The sequence below is a fragment of the Ambystoma mexicanum genome, chromosome 11 (assembly GCF_040938575.1).
Source record: "Ambystoma mexicanum isolate Mex_15411 chromosome 11, UKY_AmexF1_1, whole genome shotgun sequence".
In the NCBI taxonomy this organism is placed as follows: Eukaryota; Metazoa; Chordata; class Amphibia; order Caudata; family Ambystomatidae; genus Ambystoma; species Ambystoma mexicanum.
Genome location: NC_090934.1, coordinates 645,201,838 through 645,229,725, shown reverse-complemented (window position 1 = coordinate 645,229,725; position 27,888 = coordinate 645,201,838).

The window sequence follows — 27,888 nt, the reverse complement described above, 5'->3', positions numbered from 1 at the left end:
CTGAATTATAGACAAGATGCAATGGATTGCAATGTATAATATGCAGTGAAATCACAATTAACCAGTGTTAATTATGTGATGCATGGAGGTCACAGTTTGATGAACAGTGAATTGTATTACTGAAGCCAACTGCAGATTTTGATATGTGGCTATTCCAGTGCTTCATTTGTAAAAATAAATAAGCGCCAGGGTCCAAATATGTTCTACCACTGAGGTGACACTGTGGGTGGGCACCACTGCTGCCACCACCCTTAGCTGTTCCCCACAATGTTGACATATTTGGGGATACAGTAAAACTTGCACCTGCTCATTGTGGTTGATGGATTCACTGCGTATCACCACTTCATAATTAAAGTGAGTCTCAGACAATAAGTGGCAGGGAATAACAATAAGTGCCAGGTCTGAGCCCTGCCCAACACCCTATTAAGCACTGAATTAGCCTGGTCATGGGCAGTCAATGGATGGGCAAGTACCTAAACAACACCTGCAAGCTGTGTGTCCCTCCTCATATGCCACTTCTCCCTATCTGTATTCTAATGCAGTAGTTTCAGCTTATAGCTGTCACAAGACACACCTAATAGCCCAAACTAAACATAGTTCGAGACCCCTTCCTGAGATACAGAAACTGGGGTTGGTGGAGACCCCAGCCCATGTATCAGTGTACATGCATGTGTGCATCTCCGGCGCGCTTACTGCACCTCCCTCTATCTTGTGGCCAGGCAAGGGGCGCATGGATTTCCAGGCAGCTTTGTGTTTTCTAGGGCCCCTCCCTGGGGTCTCGGCGATCGGCCTGCAAAGGAATTATGCATTTTCCAACTCCCTTCCAAAATAGGCTACAACTACACAAAAAAGAATAATAAGGCGTATGGCATGTGGAAATCTTGCTATCAGAAGCTTACAAGCTGCTGCCATGAATTTTGAGATGCTGTTTTGGCCCTGCATGTGGAAATCTTGCTATCAGAAGCTTACAAGCTGCTGCCATGAATTTTGAGATGCTGTTTTGGCTCTGTTACACTTATAAACACTGAGCGGTGAATTTCAGAATGTGAAATTTGTTAGACACAATTCTCCCTCGTGAACTTTTACACAGAGTTGCATTTGTTTGTGGTGCAGACACCAAATTGATTAGGCACAAAAACGAACATGTAAATTCAAATGGAACATTGTTGTTGAATCCTGTTTTTTTCTGCGATTTCATTCCTTACTTTAGTGCTGGTTTGTTTGTTGTTGAGGTGTAGAACTGGTAGAGAGTGGGCTGCAGAAGATTAAATGAACTTACCTTGAAGCACACGTACTGCTCCACTCATCAAAAAAAGATATATATCTGACTGCTTCGCAGCGGTCACAGCAGAGCAGTCAGATCTCCCCCAAAAAATGGCAACAACGAGGTGGCCCACTGGCCGCGCAGCACACCAAGGCCTCTGCAGCTGGCCTGCTAGTAAACACTGTGTGGACTGCTTAATAGCAGGCCAGCTGCTGCAGAGGCCTTGGGGCACTGCACTGTCTGGCTGACTCGTTGTTGGCATTTATTTTGAGGATCTGTCTATCTTTTCCACAGGAGCACTGGGATCATTGAGAATTGGCTCTAAAATAAGAAAATACAAATAACGGGGCACGGCCCGAGCATGACTCTGCAGCTGTAGTAGTCAGACTCAAAAGAGTGCTGGTGTCGAAAAAAGAGTGTCTGGGTTGGTCACCGGCAAACACTGGCACAAATTAAGCACTGGCTATTACCACAACCATTAAAAAAACTCTATAATCGAGAAATCTTGAAATGCTTATATTTATATATAGAAGGTGGGAAAGAGTTGCTGTGACCATGTAACTATTCCACGGGTCCTTTTTAGCAGTGTTACGTATGTCACTGGTATATGATATAAGGAGGCACACAACAATGGGAGAAGGAGAGGGTGTCTGTGAGCAGAGCACAGGCCATGCATGTTTTTGTTTTGAAAATGCAAATGGTGGTGTTTATGACAGTTTTAGGTAATCCTGAAAAAGTGGGGTAGAGGATTAAGCAATGCAAGCTCCACTAGTTGTACATTTGGTATGTTGATCAGACTGAAACTTTTGCATTAATCTAATCATATTAATTCCCACATTTTCAGAATGCTATCGTTCATATTCGCTTAAGCAAGTGGCAGCATCATTCAGTCATCACTTACACATTTTGAGGTAGAAGTGCAAATATGAGCGTAAAAAAAGGATGTGCAGTATCAGGTTATCAAATACAAATATAATGTTCTTCTGACATTAAAGAAAACACATGTCAAATCTGTAGCCATATCAATGTTGCTGATGCTTTCAGACAATCAGTGCATATATTGTGATGGTTAGTAATCTTCACAGTGAAACATTTTAAAAATGAAAGAGTTGATAGGCCAGGGTGTGTTTCTGCTTACAACGATTTAAATTCTTTCGGTTTCTTAGTTTCAAACAGGTCAGTAGCAGAACATTGCTCTGGTGATTATAAAAGCTGTTGATGTACCTGTTATCTAGATATTGAAACTGGATACCCCATTTGTGCCTGCCTGTAACAGCGGCAGAGGGCGATTTGTCTTGATTCTAAATGAACATCCTGTAATTCCAAATTTTTTCAGTGCATTATGCTACATAAATACATTTTATGTACAGAAAAGCACAGAACGGCTACCTTTTATAGATTAATAATTTAAGGGGATTATATATGATCTATGTGCAGCGATTCTGGACATGGCTTTTCTTTCTGGCCCCCCAAAGAGGTCACTGTGAGCATAAAGCTCTTGGTCTGAACCTCTGGCTATGTACTCAGTGTGACCATATATTGTATCAAAGTATAATATAATTTTCAAGCCTGCTTCAATGAGAAATAATATAATCTTAGTTACTAAATCCAGTCTGGTGTTTACAAATTTAACCTTCCTGTGGATCTAATGTTAAGCGACTTTAACATCATTCGAACTGGTCCATCTAAAAAGGTTCAGGGACCATGTTGTAATGGGATAGACACCCAGTTGAAACTGCAGAGGAGGAAAATGATGTACCGCAATGGAAATATAACCATAAAATCAGCCCCTGTTGTAAGAGACAAAGGTGCCATACTTAGTTAGGTGGGAATTCTGGGGAAATAAAATATAATTCAGTTATATTTCCATGTGTTTTATATGAATACATATGTGACTTGAACAACTGTATCATTTGGACGGCAGTGCTATTATCGTGGAAAATAATGTTGAAGATTAAAATCAAAATACTCCATGTACAATAAAATTATACTGCCTACGTTAATTTGCTATAAATCGAAAGGTTTAATTTCTAGGTAAAATGCTGCATATGTTGTGTTTTAAAAAAAACAAGATATGATATATGAGACTACTTCTATTTCTTTGGAAATGAAACCAGTGATCTGCCTGTGAACTGGAATCACAAGAGTTACTAGCTACCTATTAATGTGTCACTTATAATGTGGTCTGGAATATAAATTGAACATCTGTGTGTGCTAATTAACCCATGTGTACTTTGTATATTATTCTGATATATTGATAATAGAATTATGTAAAAAGTGACAGAAATGCAAGCAATATCTTAGAATTCAGAATATTTGTACAAATTGAAGAATCAGATTTGATTCATTCTTACATATTTTCTTAAATAGTTACATTTGTATTTTTGTATTTTTATTGCATGTATTGAGTGATTTACAAAAATCTTAAAAACAGGGTACAAAAGAATGGAAATGTTCAACAATTATCACGGCTGATTAGAAGAAAGAGAATGTAAATGACGGCTTTTTAGTTGGGAATGGAAAATTTGGTAGGAAAAAGATGCACAGAGAGAAAACGTCAGAGTATTCCAGTGCTTGGGTGCAAGGAGTGAAAAGGAAGAAAATTGAGTCAAAGCACAAGGCAGTTTGGGAATGACAAGAAGAAATTGGAACTATGAATGAAGAGAACGAGGAGGATAATAGAAAGAGACAAGAGAACAGAGATAGGAAGAAGCAAGACCATACAGAACTTTATAGATGAAACAAAGATAGTGACAAATACGATAAAGATCAAAGGATAATAAAGAAGTAGAATGAAAAGAAGGAATGATAGATGAGCAAAAAGGTAGCTGAAAGATAAAAGAAGATGAATTACAGAATTAAACACAGAACATAGAGGGGTGAGATGAGACTTAGGAAGAGCTAGAAAAATAACTGAGGAATCATTTAGATGAGGAAAAAACAGGGCGCAAATAAGCAGCTTAGTAGCCTGAAATGATAGGAAGAGATGAGCGCACTGAAGATTATAAGGCTGAAAATTTGCAAAGCGAGCAGTATTAGAAATGTGCAAAGAAAAAGAAAGGAAGGGGTCAAAAATGACACCCAGATTTCAAGCAGATGGAGGTAAAAGAAGACCCAAAGGAAGAGAAAAAGGGGAGGGAGAAGAAGACGGAAAGAAAAGAACCTCAGTTTTCAAGGGTCAAGATGACGAAACATGATGACATCCAGGACTCATCCAGGACTCAAGAGCAAGCACAGAAGAAGAAACCATATTGTGAAGTACCGAAGAAAATGAGAAAAAAGGGAAAGATTATGTGTGAATCGTCAGCATAGAAGTGACAAGAAACATTAAATGAAGAAATTGAATTAGACAGAGGTAGGGTATATAAAGATGAAAGAAGAGGACCTAGGATAGAAACTTGAGATACTCCATAGAGCAGTGGTTAAAATGAGGAACCGTGACCAGCCTAAGAAATAGAATAAATGCAGTTAGTGTGATAAGAATGTATCCATCTACGGAAACACCCAGTTAAACCAAGAGATGATAGAGATGAATGGTCACCAGTGTCAAATCCTGTGGAAAGATCTAGAACAAGAATAAAGGATTGATTATTGTGTCTAGCAGATAATAGTGAATTAAAGACATGAGGTAAAACAGATTCAGTTGAATGAGCAAAATGAAAGCCAAATTGCAAGAGATGCAAATGAGAAAGTAAATGAAGAAAAGAAGACACTTGATAATATACAACCTGCTCCAGTAATTTAGATAGAAATAGTCCAGACATTAGATGGAAGAGCAGCATTTAAAACAGGTTTCTTAATTATAGGAATGATGCCATCATGCTTAAAGGAAGAAGGGGAAAGAAGCAGAAAGAAGCAGATTTGAGTGAACAGTTAATTAAAGATGTAAGATAAGGAATCAGAAGAGGATAAATAGAAGGAATCAAAACAAAGGGAGTAAGATCATGGGGAGATGCAGTAGGGTGCACCCTAGACATGAAAAGAGAAATATTGGAATCAGAAACAAGTGAAAATGAATAAAGCAATGGAGAAGAATTAGAAAAAGAAGATAAGCTAGGAGGGAGAAAAGAAGAAAAGGATGATCAGAGGGATGTCACCTTAGAAGCGAGGAAATCAGTAGCTGAAAGAGAATAGGAGAGGGATGGGTCAAGGGGATGAGGACAAAGAATTGAAGTTAGCAGCTGAAAAAGTTATCAAGAATGAGAAACGACTAAGAGAAAAGTGCTGTTTTTTCGCAGCATCCGATGAATGATGAGAATAAAGAGTCAAACGATCTGTAGAAACACAAGATTTCTTCCAAAGCTTCCCAGCCTTCCACAAGGCTGAATGAAGCGAACAAAGCTCAGGGGAAAGCCACGGTTGAGAAGGTTTATTAGAAGAAGAGAATACATGAGACGGATGGACCAAGTCCAATTGGGAACATAGAGCTGAGTTATGGCAAGTAGCTGTTGAATCATGAGAAAGAGAAGATAATTGAGTGGGAGAAGAAAGTGAAGAAGATAAGGAAGAACAACATGTAGTAGAGTTAAAAGAGCTAAGATCACAATGAGACAGAGGGGTAGAAGTCAAAATATAAGAGGGAGAATCAAGTAAAAGAGGAGAAAAAAAGTAGAACATGATCAGATAAATAGGAAGGCTGGGCAACCATCGGAGTGTCTGGAGAGAAAGAGGTAAAGATTAAAACAAGTGATGAGCCAGATATATGGAAGGTAGGGGTAGAAAGTTGAGCAAGATGAAAATAATTTACAAGAGGACGCAGAGGCAGTGACACATGTTTGGTGGAGCAATGATGTTTGAAATCACTAATACGCACAAAGGGCTGAAAACATGAAAGAAGACCAGATAGTAGAGAATCAAGATCAGCTAAAAAAAGAAGTCAGAGTCCCAGGAGCGCAATAGAGGATAAGAAAAGCAATTCAGTGAGGATAAGAAAACTGAGCAAAATGATATTCAAATGAAGTAAAAGGAGGAAGTAATATTCGAAGGACAAGAAACAATGATGAGTGAAAGCAAATCCCAGTACCACCTCCTCTATGATCACAAGGGTTATGGGAGAAGCCAGTAGAGGTGAACAAGGACGCAAGAGTAACGTTATTACTAGGAGAAATCCAAGTTTCAGTGACACATGGGAATTGAAAATTAGAACGTAGAAAAGTATCCAAGACAGAATGAGGCTTCTGGCATGCCGAACGGACCTTCCAAAGACCAATAGACAAAGATAGAAAATGGGCAGTGCATATAAGGGGTTAAAATAAATAAAAGGAAGAACAGATACATAAAGAGGGTGATTGAGTAAGCCAAGGGGAACAATGAACGGGTATGCATTGAGGCATACTTAGAGAAACACAAAACAAACACAAAAGAAAACAAAATACAAAGCACCCACCAAATTAAACTGCAAAGCCACAGCTGATGGCAACCGTGGTAGAATGAATTTAAATGACCACTGAGATAACTGGAGAAAACACATTATAAAAACACAACATGTCTATTTAATCAAAGTACATGTGCTCTTTACCTGGGAGGTGGCTAGTGTGCAGCTTACATATCCCTCTTATGACACACCAGTTCAATGTGGCAATGGAGGCAGGAATGGGGACTTTGCAGGTGTGAAATAATTATGGGAACCAATCATAAAGCCCATCCAACCAAACATTTGGTGTCAAAAGATGCTAAGTTGGTGGGTTTTGAACTAGTATGTAATTTGCTGGATGTTCCTCTGGGAAAACAAGAGGAGATTATTTTCATATTCCATGTTGACACACAATTTGGTTAAAGGAATGTACAAAAAGCACAAGGGGTGCCGTAATTTCAGAGGGGGTGTTGTCCATGCCACAGTTCAGGAACACAAAAGGTTGAATATCTACACCACTATTAATTATTTCTAAGTGACAAGGAATTTCACATAAAAGAACTACAGATGAGATTGTCCAAAACCAGGGGTCGTCCCACAATTATTCAAATGTGAGACCCAAAGATTAAGGATGCATACAAAGGAAGACAGTAGGATAGATCTAAAGGCTAAGCTATCCCTACCTGTTTTCCCAAGCTGACTAGAAAGCGCTGGTGTGGCGCTTATTTAATAGAGACAGAAAACGTAAAGGACATTTTTAATCAATTGTAGTATGCACCCATCGAGCATGGTTCATGATGGGTGTCACATCGGAATAGGGCACACTAAATACATATAGAGTGTGTCCTAAATAAGAGCACTAAAAATTGGGCTAGATACTGTAGCACAATCACATCCCTCATGTCAGTCTACTTATGGTAACAGTACATCTTTATTGGCCTGCAGAGGTTGACAAACAAAAAAAACAGGATGTGGAAGTATTGTCCAACCCATGTATATCATAATGTGTATTCATTCTAGGGTGTCTCAAAGATGAGCTGAAGACAAGAAATAGCCCTTTCCTCAGTCTGATGGAGTGCCAAGAGGGGCACACCCTAGTGTGGAAAGGAGAACCAACAGTTGTTTAAGGTTCTGTGTCGACCGGTTTCAGTGGTATTTTACAAAAGTTTACCCACTTTCTTCAGGACAGTCTTCAGGGAAGGGGACTGGTCCCAAAAGTATTTCCCAACTGAGCCACAAAAAGATCAGAGCTGGAGCATACCTCCTTATCTAGATAATGTGCCGTGGGTAAAGACGCTATATATATATATATATATATTTATTTATTTCTGGTATATATATATATATACCAGAAATAAATAAATAGATAAATAAATAAAAATGTGAAGGGATTGAGGAGAAGACGAGGATCTAGATGCCCAGAACCTTCCCAAATCCCACCAATGGAACTCTGTGAATACAAAGGTCTGTGCAACAATGAAAGTGAATTAATGGCCCATTGTGTTTAAATATATATATATATATCCCTTACTCGTACAACTCTGAGAAATAGAAAGGTGGTAATTTCTCTCCCCAGACTAAATATAATATTGATTTCCTAGTTTTGTCTGAAAAAGTGGCTACTCTTGTGTAGGATGTGGCGTCTGATGTATATGGAGTAATAGATTTGGCAAAAAATGTAAAAGACTTGGCATACTGAAATAGATTACAATAGTTTTTTTTTATAATGCGCTTAATACCAACAAGAGTGCAAGATCAGGATTCAAACGTGTGTTGCGCTCCGTTGTCTGAATTATTCTCAACATATCATATTTCTTCAAGGACCCAGAATAGGCAGGGAGAATTCTGAATGAAAATCACATTTTTGGAATATGTGATTTAATAGTCCTTCAATCTCTGCTATTCTTCTATCATTTTACAAAGAAAAAAAAAAACTAAGTGAAACTTTTCCTGTCATTTAATCACTACTTTAAAATCCCAACTGTTTAAAATTCTCTATCCCCAACCACATTTCTAATAGAATTCATGTTATTCCTGTGAGGAAAAATAAATACATTTTAATGCATTTTCTTATATTTTTTGCATTAAAATCAATTTTTGATAGAATTAAAATTCCCCACAGTTCTTTTTTTTATTTACAGTGATATGCTATTAAACAAGAAACCTGAGCGTGTATTTGTGTGTGTCTTTAGTTCAAAGAAAATGCCATTGATATGTTTTCTTCAAACCAGAATTATCAAGCCATAATTAGACCATACCTGAATGTAATCTTTTGTACCAATAATTATTTGATCATATTGATGTGATTCTGCATTGTTTGCATTTTGAAATGTATTTTATTGTGACTCAACTGAATTGTTTATTATTAAAATTGCTAAACATATACATACTCATTCATATTGCCTTATGTGTAGTGGTACAATGGTAACATCCCGACTCCAGGAAACTCTGTGTGGGGAACAGCTCAGACCTTGTGCATATGCCAATCTCTGACCTGGGGCCTGGGACAAACAGCCCTTAAAATTATGATGACTAAAGCATGGCTATTTGTGCCCTGGTAGCTTCATTTAGGTGTGACCAGTATATCCAGAAATCAGTGTTTAATGGGAGTCTTTGGAAATGTGTATGTCTTTTACAGTTTCCTACAAACAAAAAAAAGATTCTTGGGAAATCAACACCCGAATACATTTACCACAAGTTTTTCTTGTCCTGATGATGGCCACATTGATGATCATATGAGAATGTCTAGGACAGACATATCTCTCATTAGGGGCCGAAACACAATGTGTCAACCTATAACCTGACAAAATATACATATGAGTCAGATGTCCAGTTTTGTTTGATTGGGTCATTCTGAAAACAAGCCATTTTTTGTACTAAATTCTTTACTAAAAACCATCTAGGTTGAGTTTGAATACACAGATATAAGAATATAAGAATCTGAATCACTCTCCTTAAGTACATGAAGGGTGGCACATGTGTGTGACAGTTCCAGTGTAAATTAGTCATTTCCTCACTTTTGAGTATTGTTGTGGTATAAGACATTGGCCCTCATTACGACCCTGGCGGAGTGGGTTTCCGCCAGCGTTATTCGCGGCGGACCCGTCCGCCCTACTACGAGTTCCTGTAGCGCCATGGAGCCTTTCTCCGCCTGGTTTTACCGGGCGGAGAAATCCATGGCGCTAAGGGACCTCGTTGTTAATTACGCCACCGTACTTTACGGTGGCGTAATTAACGCCTTCCCCACTCCCATTATACCCTATGGGGCAGGAATGGGAATGGGGAAGGGCAGAATGGGGATTGGGGATTTACCGCTCCGCCAAGGTCGGCATGGGGTGGTAAATCCGCCAACCCCCATGGCGCTATCGGCGGCTTTCCGCCGTGCTCCGCGGTGCATTTAGCACCGCGAATTCCGCCAGGGTCGTAATGAGGGCCATTGTCACTCATGCTTACAAACCTCACAGTGTCCATGGTAGTTGACAAAGGGACGTTAGACTTGGTGTTTTTGTGTGTAACATGAAATGTTTTTTTATAAAGGTTTTGATTAAATATTAAACTGTTTTTTAACAGATTTCTGGTTGTGCACAGTGGATTTTTCAACCATAGCTAGTTAACATAGCCTAAAAGTATTACAATAAAAAGTGAGGAGAAGCCTGTATCCTTTCTCGTTTTTCAATGAGAGAATGACAAAAACGGAAGTCTTTTTTCTGAAAGTTGACTCTCCATTTTTAAAATGTTCCCCTTCTGTTTGACCCATGACAACAGAACTATCAATAGGCCCGTTACCTTTACGGCTAATATGCTCATGTTCTTGTTGTCTCGGGAGGATAGTTTAGGGGAAACATGCACGCCTTGAAAGCAAGATGACAAGGAGCAACACAGGATCGATCCCTGGGTCCATGCTTAGAAACCTCTGGCATTGTGAATGGCGGAATTACCGTCCCATTCCAGGGTTGTCGGGGGCGGTAATTCCCCATTCACCATGGCCCTTCCCCATTCCCATTTGAGCCCCCATAGGGCTCAATGGGAATGGGGAAGGAGCAAATAACGGTACCGCAATTAGCGGTACCGTTATTTGCTCTGAAGTCCCTCACGGGGTCCCGTCCTTAACGTGTGGTCTGACCACACGTTAAGGACGGGATCCACTGAGGGACCTCGTAGTAGGGCGGTAAGGGATTACCGGTGCCCTTACCGATGCCGGTAATCCCTTACCGCCATCCGTGTAATGAGGCCCATTGTATTTTAGCTTTCTATGAGAGGGTTCCCACATGCTATCCCCCAACCTGCCTCCTCCTTTTCCTTTGAATGTACTGTGAGGAGCCAAGAATCAGACATGGACTCAGTGAGCTCATGTTTTGGCTATACACATGTATTCAAAATAAAAAGGGGTTAGAAAAGGCCTCACTATCCCTACGCTAGGAGGTACTTTCCTATCTTAACCAAAACTAAAGTCAAGATGTCCAAAGCAAAATGTCCAGTGTTTGAAATCATATTCTTATCCTCACATTCTACAAAGAAACTCTAATATGTGATGGGTAAGGTCTTTGGCCTTGTAAGTGCATGCACATTCAAGTTCAAAAGAAGTGTACAACTCCACCACGCATTTTCCCAATGAATAAAGGTCATAGTTCCAGGGGAGAACTCCCTTCCCAAGTTTCCCTTAAGGATGACGTTCACAGTTTCGGTGGACACCTCCTATTCACCAGGCTTCTTCTACTACACAATGCCGCAAACCCCCAAGTGCATGAATTCTCCTTAGGGCTCTTTGTTTAACAAAATACTTGTATACAAAAACCAACTTGGATATAAGTCCCAACCTTGTAGTATACCTGGTATACTCCCCTGAAAGTTCTTTTCCACTTTGTTCAACTTTACTTTTAGACTTCACTTTTCCTGGTTCATTACCCTGCCAGGACTTTTTTACGTGATTGTTTTTTTTTCACACTTGCAAACTTGACTTTGGACTGGTTTACTTTCCTGCCAGGGCTTTTTATCTGATTTACTTCATACGATTGCAAACTTGAATTCATACAATTGAAAACTTGTTTCGCCTGGTTTATTCTCCTGCCAGTGCTTTTCATCTGATTTACTTAACACAGTTGCAAACTTGACTTTATACAAGTGAAAACTTGCTCTTGCCTGGTTTGCTCTTCTGATTTGTCTAATACATAATGGTGTGAAGCCCGCGGGTGAAAGGGCGCGGGTGTTTGCGGCCCGCAGGGTGTTTCGCTTGGCCCAGGAGGGCCTCCTTACTGAAGCCACGCCCCCTCCACTACTTTTGCTCGCCTCCCGCACCCGCCAGGGTGAAGCCCGCGGGTGAAAGGGCGCGGGTGTTTGCGGCCCGCAGGGTGTTTCGCTTGGCCCAGGAGGGCCTCCTTACTGAAGCCACGCCCCCTCCACTACTTTTGCTCGCCTCCCGCACCCGCCAGGGTGAAGCCCGCGGGTGAAAGGGCGCGGGTGTTTGCGGCCCGCAGGGTGTTCGCGGATCCGTGGGGGACCAGACTGACCGGCCCATAACGTCCTGGACTGCTCCGTGGGTCTTCAAGGTGAGCAAAAGCCAGCCATCATTATTCCTGCCAACCTTCCTTTGGAGTACCTGAGGTCCCCGGTAACAGCCAAGCCCACAAGCCCTCAACAAGCCCCCAACAAGATTCTTACGCGGGTCAAGGGCGCGGGGTGTTGGTGGTCCGTGGAGAACGTTGTCTGTCCCTGGAGGGACCTCTTAAGAGACACCTAAGAGACAGCCATCAAGTAACTCCAAATCTAACTGCTGCCAAGGGGGGACTGAGATCGTCGACCATGACTCTCCTAAAGTCTCTAAGGTCCTTGAAGTCTCATGCTGAGCCAAGGAAAGTTCCCTCTGTTTTGCCCCTTCTCCCCCCCCCCCCTTGCCTCACGTCTGCTCCCCATGTCAACGGTCCTAAATCGGCTCGCAAGATACTGGTTGTCAGGAGACAGCGCCAACAGGGCCATACAGTCAAACCCCCCAACTCGGCCCCCTTGAATTCCGATGAGGTCGAGCTCTCTACACCCCAGTTCCCCACGATACCCAGTGCCTTACTTGGGATTCCTGTATCCGACCAACCCTGTTTCGAGCAAGAGCAAGAGGGGGAACAAGAGTGGGAAGTGGCCGGGCCTGTAACATTGGAAAGCAGCTGTCCTCTACCAAATCCTACCCCCGGAACCCTCAGCATGGTCCCTATCCCAGTCCCTTGCTCTAACCCTGGCTCTTGCACAGAGGTGGGCCTGTCCAGCTCCACCCCTGACTGCTCACTCAACGAGGGCTGCTTGCATCCTTGCAGTTCGCCTATTGTCACACCCCCGCTGAATCTATCCTCTGATCATAGCAGTCTCTGGAGCGATTATATGTCATCGTTAAGCCCTTCAGTCAGCTCGCCTTCTCATCCATCCTTACTCGGGGCTCCAAAGCAACAACCTGATGACCCCAATTCCGCTATAAAACAAGCCACCGACCCCCCAATTGGGGGTGATTCTACAGCCAGGGTGTGCAATTGTGTATGCATCCATGTGTTGGCTGAGTTGGCAGTTATTAAAAATCTGCTCTCAGTCCTCATAGGAATGCAGGGGGAAAAGCAGTGTGAGGGGGAGCCCTGTACCATTCCAATAGCTCGCAAAGGGCCCATCGTCTCACCCATGGCCCACCCCCTGGCACACCATCAGGAACAGGCCCCTATGTCACCCACGTTCACTGAACCTTGCTCTAGCTTGGTGCTTGGGAATCCACAAGCAGCCAAGGGTATGAACCCCAGTACTTGTGTTAAGCCTAGAGTGTCCATGGGGGTGCCACAACCTAAGGAAAAATCTATATCTCGGGAGGACACTGCACCAAGTAAATCGGGCCCTAAACGCCTCACTCCTGGAGAGGGGAGAGCTTATGGCCCGTGGCGTAGAGAGAGGCTACCTCCACCCTCTGGCCTAGGCCGGACCGGACAAGCTACCATGTACCTGCATGGCGTACCCAGGTTGGCAAGGGACAGGAAGGAGTCTAGGGATGCCCTTCTCAACAAAAGTCTACATTGGCTGCGGTCCGTAAGAGGCTGCTCTTTTGTGTCCAGGGAATCCTTGGCAGGGTGTCGCAGAATGCTAAGAGTGGACAACCAGCAGGGTGACATTGTGGAACTTGCATTTTGGGACTTGGGAGTGGCAAGGGCGGTCCTAGGTCAACGTGGGGGGTCTAGTTGGTCACCCAGGAGTGGTATTCTAATTAGTAGTCATCCCCAAATAGTCCCTGAGTGCCCCCCGAGGTTAACTTTGAGACCCTCCCCCCTGTCCGGTGCTAACCTCACCCCTTTGGGACGTCATGGGTCAGGTTCCTTGGGGGTCAGGCCCTTGTAATGGGGGACGTCTTGATGATTATGGGGCTCCTAGTTTTATTTATCTCCCTCCTCAACGATTTTTGATGGGGTGCATTCTGTTATCTCTTGGAATATTGAATGTAATTGTTTTTGTATGATGTTTTTTGTGTTTGATGGATTTCCTTCGGAATCCGAATAAACTTGTTGACTGACTGACATACTTTCTTTTCTCTCACTTTCATCTTTAAACCCTTTTCGGGTAATATTGGATTTCATATTCCTTCTAATTCGCTTCATACAATTTTGTCTTTTTTGGCAGCATTTCTGAAGAGACCTGGTGTCCAATTCTCTCTCTCTGTGACTCATTGGTTTCTTATGGCATCATTCGGTTCTCTTGTGGTAGATGGGAGGCAGCACTTGGATGTCCCGCCTCCAGCTCGTGGGCTCCCACATCTTCACCGAACATCTTCCAAGTCCTTCACAGCTCACACGCATTACTCCATTCAGCCTCCTCATCACAGTATTTCTAGATGTATGAGAGTTGTAGGCAGTTCTTGTTTTTTATTTGTAGACTATCGGAATGTGTGACCAAAAGGTCCTGTGGATGGTTGAAGGGAATCAGCAAAATATGCCATCAAGGACTGCAGAATGGAGGCCAAGCTGAAGTCGGTGGGTGTCCAACTTTTATATTGCCAGTAATGTCCAGAGTATCCTAACAGGTGACTTTGAAAAATGTGGTGCAGATTGGTGCAAAAGTGTGGCATTGTATAAGGAAAAATGCTTCACCAAGCCACAAACCCATAAACAAACCTTTTGACTTTTGCTGAAATCCGGGCAACAAGGTGGGATGTTCAAATGTCATGAAGCCAGTATTGTCCAGATGGTCCTAACAGGTAACTATGCAAACATTTGTGCAGACTGGTGAAACAGTGTGGAATTGTAGAAGGAAAAATGCTTCTCCAAGCCACAAACCCACAAACAACTTTAGAGTTTTGCTGAAATCTGGGCAATGGAGTGGGAAGTTCAAATGGCATATATCCAGTGTTGTCCGGATGTTCCTAACAGGTAACTATGTAACATTTGGTGCAGATTGTTGAAACAGTGTGGAATTGTATAAGGAAAAACTCTTCAACTTTCCACAAAAAAAACACGCATTTTCACTTTTCTAAATATAGATAAATGCGGTTTGAAAAATGACTCACTATACCTACTCCAGGAGGTATCTCTCTACCTCAACGCAAATTAAAGGTCTATCCAGTGTCATGATGTCCAAAGCAAAATGTCCTGTGTCCAAAATCCTATTCCTGCCCTCAAATTCTACAAAACAACTCTAATATGTGATGGGTAATGTCTTTGGCATTGTAAGTGCCCAAACTTACAAGTTCAAAGAAATGTATTACTCCAGCACAAACGTTCCCAATGGATAAAGGTCACAGTTCCAGGGGACTACTCCTTTTCCCCAGGCTTTTTCTTCAAGTTACCTCAAACCCCAAAGGGTGTGAATTCTCCTTGGGGCTCTTTGTTCAAAAAAATACTTGTATACAAAAAACAGCTTGGCTATAAGTCCCAATCTCTAAGAATACCTGGTGTACTCCCCTGCCAGGCTCTTTTCCACTTTGTTCAGCTTTTCAATGTTGAGAAATCTTGTTCAAATCACTCCCCCTCCCAAACGATTTAGATTGCAGAAAATATATTAAAACTTGCGGAATGTGCAAAGGGTGGTGTAGAGGTAGGGGGGAACCTTATGAGTGGAAGTAATTTGCGGGAGACATTTGTTTTTTCGGAAGGTATATAGTGGAAAATGAATCATTAGCATTGCGATAGCATTATGAAGAAGACAATGCATCTGCGCAATAGTTATAACATGAACCAATGCTGCATTTAAGAATAGAGCTGAATCTTTGCAGGCCGCGTTGGAGACACTGAACAGCGAGTACTCATCTTTTGCTTGATTATCAAATTACAATTCTCAGGCATGGTAAGGAATACATATGTACACCCATAAACAAATGTATCAGGGCAGACCTTTGAAAAATTAGGTAGGAATGAGAGTAACTGCATGGGAGAAGGGCTACAGCCCAGTAAGAAGGCCATTCTCATGGGAGAGGCAGAGGTCTAGTTGCCAAAACATGAACTTAGATTTAGGGCAGTAGCACCCCCCAGAATAATGGTTGTTCTATTTGAACTGCCAGATATACAGGAATAACACTCTTAAAACCTTCACAAAGTGGATGGATTAGTGGCACATCCTCTGTACTCTTTGAAAGGGGGTAAATGATACAGGGGGTAACAGAGAACAGCAAGATCCATGATTTGTACCAGGGAGAGCAAAGGGGGATCCCAATACAGTGGGGAGACATGATGGGGGTGCTTGCATGTCTGGGATGAGAAAAGAGCTGCTTTGTTTGCAAGAACCAGGCTGATCTCGAAGTTATCTGCTGAGTTCATGTTGATGACCAGGTGTACATCACAAGTTTAGGATTAAACATATGGTGGTGCCTTTTGAGTTTAACCAATTACCTTGTAGCGTATCAAGGTGGAAGAGCCTGTTACCCATGTGTGGTGAATATGGAGGAGAAGATGACAAAGCCATTTAGAAAAGGGGCTATATGTAACTATTAGAATATAAATAGGTGAAAGCCAATGAGGGTAGGGGATGAATACTGTAGATCAAGTGCATCATGAATGATGATTTGTACGTTTATAAGATGAACTCCATTTTGAGAATGAGAGAGAGCTCTCTGGCGCTGTACTTATAATACCCTGTTACCTTTTCCTTTTTGTATACAAAATAACACTCTTGTTCTTCTCGAAAAAGGGTGCCCCATCCATTTTCCCTAGTGGGCTGTTTTTTCTATGTCTGGTTGTTGTGGAGTTACCATACATTATTGGTGACCCTGACATGATACCAGACTCCTGCTCAAAAATGGAGGATTTCTGGTCGCACATCTGGAGGGAGAGCGCCCTTCTGCAGCGACCAGTCCCTTTGTGTGCACCATCGAGAGGTTTCAGGAGCCATGTTATTAAGATTCCTGTGTGGTTTTTGGAGCGGGCGCTGACCCCGGATTGTGCAGGCCATTAACGGGATCCTGTGACAGAGAACTTCGGGTGAACACATATCTATACGTGCACCTTCTTCAGAGGAATACAAGTGGGGTATGGGTAGGGAGTGTTAGTGTTTTAGTGTGTGATAAAGAATGCGTATACGTATTTGGTGTGAGAAGGTTGTTTTGATAGGTTGGAAACCCATGTGGTGTTGTATATAATTTAGGTTGTCTTTTTCTGCATAGAAGATTGTGGTATTACAGGACCCTTTCCTATAGTATTAGGGAAGATGAAAGTGCTGTGCAACAAAGGCAAAGGAAACAAATAGACACCCTGCATATTTAAAGGGTCTGTGATCTCTCAACCCAGTTTAAGGAGGGGTGAGAATGAAAAGTAATTGTGGTAGAGGCCCCTGTAGGCCAGGGATCTCCTCACCCGATATAGAGGGGGTGTTGGAACGTAAGGTAGATTTTACTGTGATTTAATGTTGTTGTTGGCGATTTCTGTAGCGATTAGCAGAGTCCGAGGGAGTACCTATTGTGTTGTGTAATAGGAGGTTTGTGTGAAGTGAATGGATGTGTATGTGAGGGAGATGTGAAGGGAAGTGAGTATTGAGGGGAACAGTGGGTATTGATGGTGGGAAGGTTGCAATTGGGTGGCAGAAGGGTGTATTTGGAAGGGGTGCATTTGTTAGGTTGGGGCGAGGGTGTTAGTAACATTTTAAAATAGTGGTACAGAGGGGGGTACGATGGAGCCGGTAACTCTGTTGGAGTATATGTCAAAGCCCTTCCTTTGTATAGAGAACAAATTATCAAGTATCAAAAGGAATCCCTGGCTGAAACTATAGGAGGGATGTTTAAGCCATGGCTAGGAAAGAGGACAAATAACATAGAAATATGAAGTCATGTGTATACATTTTTGATGGCTAAATATAAAGGTAAAAGGTTAAAAAATAGAAAGGAGGTATTATAGTTATGGAAAATGGCAGAGGATTTGGCAGAGGATTCTACAGAATCCTTTAAGATGGTGGGCAAGTTGGTCACCCCTATAACCCCAACAATAACTACGTTTATTGTTCTGAGTGCCCTGCAGCCCCATACCGAGACAGTTGAATGTCCCCAATTGGGATTTTACTCCACTCGAGCTGCGTCAGCATATACGAATCCCACGGATGTTCCCTTGCGTACAACAGCTCCCCCGCCACCCACATCGACTCAATTTCACAATCTCCCTAACCCCACAGAATCTGCCACTGCAAGGAGTAATGCACCAGAAGGGAATGATATGAAATCACAGAAGGAGTTGGTAGATGCATTAAGGGAGGTGGAAAGCGAATTGGCACGATTAAAGTTAGAAACCAGCGAGGGACAGTGTTTATCCGTAGGAGCCAATTATTGGAGAGCAGGGAATATTTTGTTTAGAATAGATAACACAGCTATTAAGGATGTGCACATAGAGAATGAGAGAGGGGAGAGGAGGCAGGAGGAGAGTATGGATTTTGGTGCGGTCTGGTGCGGTCGGATGATAAATATGACCGTACACAAGGGGGAGAAGAGGAGTAGGATACTGTAGATGAGTTGGAAGAAGATGAGCAGCCGCCTATGATCTCTTCACGAGTAGAATGCTTGTGGGATCTAGATTACAAAATAGATACGGGTGCATGGCAGTGGCTAAGAGGTCGGTGATGGGAAAAAAGAGGGTGGTGAATACAGTAGGAGCTGTAGGAGTTATGTAGGGGTTACAGTCTCCAGATTTTAACTAGGGCAGAATTTTATCAAGAACTCAGACTCTTTCAAAAGAGGCATGATTCGGTTTAGGACTGGTGTGAGTCAGTGTCGTGAATTCATACAAAACAAAACAAAACAAAAAGGGGTTTGGATTGAGCATTGCATGGTAACAGATACCATAGCACAATACACCATACCATGGTATAGCATGGAGTGAGTTGCAATGAAATGTAGTTGCAATGAAATGTATGATTACTTACTACTAACACATTAAACCTACAAATGTGTAACACATTAACACTATTAAAGGCAACTCAGTCAATAGCTCATTGGTGCAAACTGGGCTTCGTCATGAGGCTGCATGCAAGGCTCTGCGATTTTGTAGTAAATGAATAAATGTATAGGAGAATATATGTGAAGTGATAGGTAGTAGAACATATTTAGAAAGGCGAAACAAAGTGAAAGGGGGGGGGGGCGGTTAGCTGTTTGCTGGTTTTTCTCCTGCCAAAAGTCAGAGAAGAAAGATCGCAGAGAAGAAGAGGTTTTCTGTGTGCAAGCACAGACCAGGCTCAACATCATTGAGAGACCTTCCACAGAAGATAAGGAGGGAGCCTGAGGGGGAATCTGAGTCTAGCAGCCCAGGGTACAGAGCCTGTTATTCCCTGGCTTTGCCAAGTCTTCAGGCATTTTTTAGATGAACATTCCAGTAACAAGTGAGGTGTGCATGCAATTGAACCAGTGTGATTATTTTCTGCATATGGGCAGTCTATTACAAGCTGGAGAAAGCATTGATAAGTAGGTCAAAGGCTCACAGATAACACTAGCTTTTCCTTCCAAGAACTACATTGATTGTTAAAGGGTTATAGTGGGCATCAGGACAGCCTTTTTTCTGTGCATTTTCCTATGCAAAATTAGCTGTCTGCGAAAAGGAATAAGCTGCTGCTCTTAAAAACTAAGAGCAGCAGCTAACGCAAGGTTCAGATAGAAAACAAAAGTGAAAGTGTGAGCTCTGCCAAGGTTAGAGGAGGAGAGGACTGTAGCAGAAGAAGGGAAATTTCTCCTGGGACGAGAGAGCAGAAACTGCATCATTTTTGACAGTTTATGAAACCAGCATGTGCTGGTAAATGAGTGTAAAAGTCTTTGTTTTAGCACCCTTTCAATGTTCATTGTACAATGATGGCATATCGTGTTTTCCTGTGAGCATTTTTGTTCTAATCTGCAGGCATTTATAAAGTATCCTATGACATAACGAAGGCTGTGTATGGCTATTTTCTGTTTGAAACTTTATTTCTGTAAGAAGAATCCTGCTCTTATGTGTAGTTGTTCAGATATCCTGGTGAGTTTATCCTGAGTAATTACACTGAACCACCAATGCATTACAAATAAGGTAGAGAAATTGTGCCCCTAGCGAAATCCTAAGACTTGTTTTTTCTCCAGCAAGTGATCCCAAAGTGAGTTTAGCCCTGTGTTTAGTGGCAAGATAGGAAGCCTCACAAAACTACCCTCCCACCCAAAATACCCTACACAAGAATAGTGAAGAATGCATGTATGTGTAAAGCAATTACAGTGCTTGGCTTTGTACAGCATAGCATAGCCATATAGTTTGCACTAGGCACACTTTCAACTTTGTTAACTTTGTTTTTCTCCTGCCCGAAGTGCATTGTTTGGGAAGTGGTAGTAATTGTGCTTGGTGCACACTGAATTTCTCTTATTGTTTTACTGGTATTGGGCCCCAAAATGACAGAAATAGAGGATGAAACTACTGATCTGTCTAGCTGCTATAAACACAATTATTTGCTGTAGCAACTTGGCCATCTGAGACTTTATTAATTTGCTAGTGAAGTGGAAAAGGAAAACCTGAGTGAGTTTTTTTGCAAAAGGGGCTCCTTCATGTCGCCTTCGTCTCTTCCATGGTGGAGACCGGAAACAAGAGGTTGATTGTCTTATACGTTTGTGTGCCAAACTGTGCTTCAAATTACTCAAATTTACTAATTTGCAAGAAAAAGGTTCTGATGTAGTTGCAAGATTACAGTGTGACTTGGCCGCAGAGCATGGCAAATTGTTACAAGTGCAAACTGAGCTGAAACATAGAGAGCTCGATATGCAATTACAAGCAAAATTTGATGTGTTCAATGCACAATTGATTCCGAAAGATAAACTCTTTACAGAAAGTGAGGAAGAATAAATACATTTTAAAAATATTTTAGCCGGTGTCTGGAATGATATAGACATAGCAATCACAGAAATCCAGACATTTAGAAATGTTGGCAGTGAGAAGGCCAAGGAAAAAGTGTTAGAAGATGACATCTTTAGACATATGGATGAAAATGACAGGACAGCTGCTCATTACAAAACGCAGGTTACTGAAATGCAGGGAGAAGTTGATCAATTGAGAAGAGCCCTTTACAGTCAAACTTAGGGTTTTCAAACTCAATGCTGGGCAATAGGAAGGAAACTCAATGTTAGGGGTGATAAGAGTACAGTGTAATTTTCAAATCCATGTAAGCAAAAGGGGAATACTTTCACAGAGAATAAAGTCACAATCTGGGAGATGGGCCAGTTGTTATTCAGCCAGCTAGAACTGTCTGCTCTCCAATGCTGGAGGCTGCATTTGCCATACCAGCATAGAGGAAGGGGGTCCAAAGTGACTCACTGCACAGCACTGCACTGCATAATGCATTGAAGATAATTAAGTATATTAAGGCTTTGGTCAAACCATTAATAAAAGGGTCAGACAGTTGTATCGAAGATCACCTTGAGGATGTAACTGACATTTTTCAAATACTTGAAATTCCTACAGCACAATATGGCCATTATTTCCATCGTATCCTCGACTCAAAATCTGACAGTGTTATTTGAGGCCAATATGAGCAACAAAATCTTTTTTGAGAAGCTTTTGAAAAAGAGATTAGATGACAATTCTCACCATATCATTTTATTCAAGAGGCAGAAAAGGACACTTTAGCCTGTCAGCCCAGCCAAATGAGTCTTCTTACCAGTTCCTACACATTTTAAGAGGGCATTTTCATGCTTTGATGTGGCCTACAACCCTCACTCAATAGAATTTAATACTGCTTACTTCTATAGGCTTCAGCGAGATATTCTGTCTCAGTTTGTGTGTGAATTTAATCAGGATAGACCATTAGAATGGATCATTGGACAGGATTTATGAAATTATCTCCCATGAGAAGTAAGAGACTAAGGGTAAGGAATCTAGGCAAAAACCCATGGAATGTACACCTGCAATGCTAGAGGTGAAAGCTAATAAGATGCCATTAGACACAGCTCAAACTCAAATAGAAAATGACACACCACACAATCAGAGGGTCGGAGCCTCGCAAAAACCATGCGTTACAATCTATAGATCCCAGTGACAGAAATACATACAAAAGTCCTCAGTAGCTTGGTACATCTCCATAGGCAGGGTTTTGCTATGACATGACAGGGCTAATTAACACCCAGAATCAGATGTAGAATGGGCCATTTCAGGCATTGGGGGCCCAGAGTAGGTTTGAACCTGCCACAATGAAGTATGGCAATCAAGCAAGATCAAGGTATGTAGATAGGTTCATTGTAAACAGAAATCAACAGAGGGAACAGTTCACATGAAAGACAGAATGTGAACTATGCACCTCACCAATATAACAAATCCCCACGACAGGATGACCATGGTCGAAAGATGATCAACCCATAATCACTGCCTCCTGTCATGGAAGTTCATGGGAAACAGAACATAAATCAGGATCCTGAAAAGTACCAAAACAGGTCTGATCAGGGTGAATTCAACCATTACCAACCTAGAGCACAGAGGGATGAGCCTAGGGACATGGACAGGTTCCAATGCTTAGAGGCTCAGGTTAAAATGTTGTCTGAGCAAATAGGGAAATTGTATGCAGTGAAAAGCAGCAATCAAGCGAAAATTCAGAATGTCATGGAAGTGATCTTGCACAGGGTGACATTAAGTGACTAGTTAGTCATATTTGCTATGATGAGAACACAGACGACCATGATTTACACTTAGAGGGGAGGATGCATACATAAGGTACATAGGATAGGTACAGGTTACATGTATGCTTACATGCAGTTTCATCCAGATAGGTAGAGATTACAGGGTTACCATTAAAACACAAGCACGTTTTAGTGCAAGAAGGTACACATTGCTTGAAGTGTCATCATCTGATTAAGATGCCAGGAAGTACAGTGATAAAGTTTGAGACAAAGTTCAAGCAGGACAGGGCTGCTCAGTGAGGCGGGTCAGTGCAAAGAGTTTTTAGCTTTTTTCTAATCACCCAATACATTGTTCTGATCTTAAATGCAGGGGTAAGGTGTTCCAGTTTCTGATGGCAATGACTGAGAAGCTAACCCTACCAGGTCTGGTATGCCTAAATTTCAGGGATTGTGAGCAGGTAGGTGTGAGAGGATCTGGTGGGTCTGGCGCTTTGAGCTTTGTGGAATTTTTGTAAAGCTAGCCAGGAGTCATTTTTGATAGGCATTTATGGATGATGGCTAGCTATTTGAAGGTATTCATTTTTACTGGCATCTGAGATGTGTTCGCACTTTGGAATATTGAGGGCAGCTCTCACTGCGTTATTTTGGATAACTCATATTGTATTGATGTTTCAAGCTGAGGATCTTACAAATAGGGCATTGCAGTAGTTTAATCTTGATCCTATGAGAGCCCTGGCGATGATGATACAACTTTATGATGAAAGGATGGGTCTGCAGGCATTCAGAAGTTTAGGGGTGTCGGCAGCTGAAGAGGCAATTGTATTGACATGTCTTGAAAGAGACAGAGGAGCGTCCAGGTAGACTCCCAACATTTTGGCAGTATTTGACACTTGGATGGTGATGCCATCAATGATGAAAGAGTTATACTGTGGATTGAGTTTACTCAGGGAGATGTGTGAGACAATTATTACAATTTCATTGTTTTCATCATTTCGGCAGAGGAGGTTATTGGCCATCTATGCCTGGAATGCATGATAGACAGAGAGTAGGTTTTGCGAGTCCAAAGCATATTTTCCACAAAGGGAGAGAAGAATCTGTGTATTATTCACCTAGTTAGTGTTGGAGATTCCTTTGTCATCAAGCAGATCAAAAAGGGGTTTAGTGAATGTTATAGAGTGTTGGAGAGAAACATGAGCCTTTGTGGTACTCTGCAAGTGACTGGTGCTGGGGGCACTGCATCTTTGGGGCTGAACGCTCTCATGGTTCTCTCCGATCAGAAGGATTAGATCCAGGCTATGGTGTCAGGCAAGAAATGGGCTCCTGAGGCTAGGTGCCTGCATAGGATTTGGTCGTCCACCAGATCAAAGGTTGCTGACAGTTCCAGAAGCAATAGGAGGACTGGATTTACAGCATCTTTAACATCATCCAACTGATTTTTTAAGTCAAGCAATGTGGTTTCAGTTCCATAGACACAGCGGAAGCCAGATTGCTGCAGGCCCAGCAGGTTTTGGATTCAAGGTGTTGTTGAATTTGCAGGATGGCAGCACAGTGAAGGATTTGTAGCAGGAAGGTGGCAGTAGTGATAGGGCGGAATCTGAGGTCAAGGGTAGATTTTTATAGGAGAGGTAGGACCCAAGCGTCTATGGAAGGGGCTGAGCAGATGGCGAAAGAGGCATTGATGAATGTATCAAATAAGGGTGCCAAGGATTCTGCACAGTCTTTGATGATTGCAGCTGGGCAGATATCACCTTGGCCATGGGGGGGTTTGAGGCCTTTAGTAATCTGTGTGATCTCTGATTGTGAAACTGGATTGAAGTTAAACCCAGGGCAGGTATAGGAGCTAGCTAAGGGTTCTCTCCATACAGGGATTCCCAGGGTGCTTTTTTATTGGCAATTTTTTTTGGAGCAGTCCATTTTTGAGATTAGAGGATTTTGGATGTTGATGCACCAGGTGCTGTCCTGGGTGGAATTAGGTGGCCGGGTCACAGGTGAACGCAATTTGTGAATGATAGCGAATAGCTCTTTAGTGCTGGATTTAGCATTCTTGATTCTGGCACTGTAAGTAGAATTGTTTTCCTGGAGAATGGCATTTTTGTAGGTTGATGCCACAAAGGGGAAGCATGCTTTGTTAGGCTCAGTAGGTGTGAGGTTCCAAGTGGATTCTGCCTGGTGCTTAAGTAGGCAGAGGGCTTTAAGATCCAAAGAGAATCAGGTTTTAAGATGCAGGGCTGCTTTGTCTTTGGGCTGAGTGAGAGGGGCTACAATGTTGATGGCCTGTGTAAATAGATGGTTGTAGTGGTCTATCAAGGAGGCTGGGTCATTGAGGGTAGTGGCTGGAGTGAGTCGATCCTTCAGAAGTGGCATGATGCTGGGAGATGGTTTTTTAAACTCCTTGGGGCTTTGGAGGGTAGAGGAGGGGACACTGGAGAGGGGAGGTTGTTTGTGGTCAAAGTGAACGCAATGTGGTTGTGGTCCGAACCACGGACATGGTTGATTAGAAGGGCATTGTCTTTGAGGATGGGTTCAGATTGTAGAGGATATGTAGGATATCTTCTTTGAAGGACAGGATGGGACCCGGAGGGTGATAGGCCAGAGGTAGTGTGATCGTTGTGATGTGTCTGAGGCAGAGTTTGATCATCATGAGTTTTCCAGAGGAGATGTTGGGATTGGAGATAACCCTTAGAGATACCAAGTCTCTGGCGATGAGGTCAACCCCTCCACCTTTTGAGGTTTCTCTATCTCTGCAATAAATGGTGTAGTTAGGGGGAATTGCAAGAGACAGAGCAGGGCGTGAGGCACAGTGCATCCAGGTTTTGGTGATCGCTAGAAGGTCTAGGTTGACAGTTAGAATGCGGTCCACGATGTCCAGAGCATGGCAAGACATGGATCTGGCATTCACATGGGCACATATTAGTGGAGTATTCTGGGGGAGAAGGGTCTGCTTGGCAGGTGGGTGGAGAGGCACTCTGCTGGCGCTGTCTTGTGGCGTGGCAAGTTTCCTCTGAAGTATGGCGGAGCTTGATGGGCTACACACAGAGGAGAAGGTTGTGTCCTATTTGAAGCAGAGAGATAGCATTAAGGGTACATGAAGTGAGGTTGGAGTACTTGCTAGGGGTCAAGGTAGTTACCATGGACTTCTGGTTGGGAGATATGTGAGTTTGTGGTTTGGTAGGGGCGGGATGGAGGTGTTGTGGCCTACCAAGTCTGGTAGGCACATAGATATTGCAGCTGGTGTTTCTGGGGGAGTGCTACAGGACAACTAACATCAGACAGGCACACAGGCTATGCGGCTGGTGTGATCAGGATGTGTGCTGCAGGGTGGAGGGTAGCGTCAGATGGGCACAAAGGCTGTGTGGCTGGAGTGAGAAGGGTGAGCACTGCAGGCCACCTATCATCAGTCGGCCATATATGCTGTGCAGCTGGAGTAAGCAAGGTAAGCGCTGCAGGGCAACTAACATCAGGCGGGCACTTAGGCGTGCACCTGGTGTGTGCGGGTTGTGCGCTGCAGGGCAATTAGCATCAGGCAGGCACATAGGCTGGGTGGCTGGAGTGAGCAGAATGAGAGTTGTAGGGCAACTAGCATCAGTCGGCACATGGGCTGTCTGGCTGGAGTGAGCAGGGTAAGCTCTGCAGGGCAACTAACGTAGGCCGGGCACATAGGCTGTGTGGCTAGAGTGAGCAGGGTTAGCACTGCAGGGCACCTAACATGGGGCGGGCACATAGGCTGTGCAGCTGTAGTAAGCAAGGTGAGTGCTGCAGGGCAACTAACATAAGGTGGGCACATAGGCTGTGTGGCTGGTGTGAGCAAGGTGAGTGCTGCAGGGCAACTAACATCAGGCAGGCACATAGGCTGAGCGGCTGCAGTGAGCAGCATGAGCGTTGCTGGGCAACTAGCATCAGTCGGCACATGGGCTGTGCGGCTAGAGTGAGCAGCGTTAGCACTGCAGGGCACCTTACATGGGGCGGGCACATAGGCTGAGTGGCTGGTGTGAGCAGGGTGAGTGTTGCAGGACTGCTGACAACCGACAGGCGAGGACACTGGGTTACCTGATGGGGGCATGGTGGCTTGAGGCATCAGTGGGCTTTTTCGGAGGATGGTGAGTGTTGTAGGTGCAGAGAGTTTGCGCAGATAGACATTTATCTCTCTTAAGGCCTAGCCAGGGATGCATTGCAGCGTGTAGGCCGGCTTGCAGATTTAGGCATTTTTTGGTTTGGTTTCCAAGCAAGAAAGGAGATGTTGGCCATAGATGGACGCAGTGATAGACTGCATTTATATCGCATCCTTAGCAAGACTGGCAACATGAGTGAGACGCCTGCACGTGCAGTTTAGCTGTGTGCCTTGTATGGAAGTGCTGGTAGCCCTGGAAGCGCAAAACGAGAGGTGATTAAGTTTCTCTGGGCCTCAGTGGTGAGAGATGTGTACTTTCACATTGGCTGTGTACTTAGTCAGTTGGAGTGGGGTGCACGAGAAGAAATGAAATACCAAATTAGGGGGGTAGTCTTAATGCAGGCTCAAAATAGGTAGGGGGTGTTGACAAGCAGCTAATTTGGATGAGCAAGTTTGGTGGTCAATGCAGTGGGGGTGCAGTGTCTGCATGTGGCATTCCTGTGGACAAGGGAATGTTTTTTGGAGTGGCCAAGGGTGGTGTGGTGAAGGCCAGTGCAGAGATCTAGTATGGCACGACGTGTGTACGAAGCCAAGAGCTACAGTGGGCAAGGTGGGCCTGTAGGGAGGTGGTGGTGAGACGGGTAACTCAGGCAGTAACATCCAAGGTTGTGACAAAGGGTTGAACTTGAGATATAGAAGGCAATGAAAGAGACACAGACACGTTGCACATAGCAGTGTGCTGGAGAATGACACTGTACCTCATTGGTGATGACGGCGTAACACCTCCAATGGCCGGACAAGGCCAGATGGGAGATGAAGACACAGGCCTTGATTGTGGGCCTTTGTAGGGGGCCAGCATCACGTGCTGGCTCCCAGGATCCTCATGCTTAACAACTGAATTCACCCAATCAAGAGTGGTTGAATAATGGCATATTGGCGGTATCTATGCATATTTCAGCAGCAGGGAAAGTGTAACTCGCTGGTGGCCCGGATGGGCACATCATCTCCTTCCTAAGCAGTTGATCGCAGCTTACCACTCATTCTGGTGTGATCATGCTAGATGTTGCTCAGCTTGCAGCACGGGTGAGCAGATATTCCAAACCACCATTTTCACTCCCAAAGGGCCA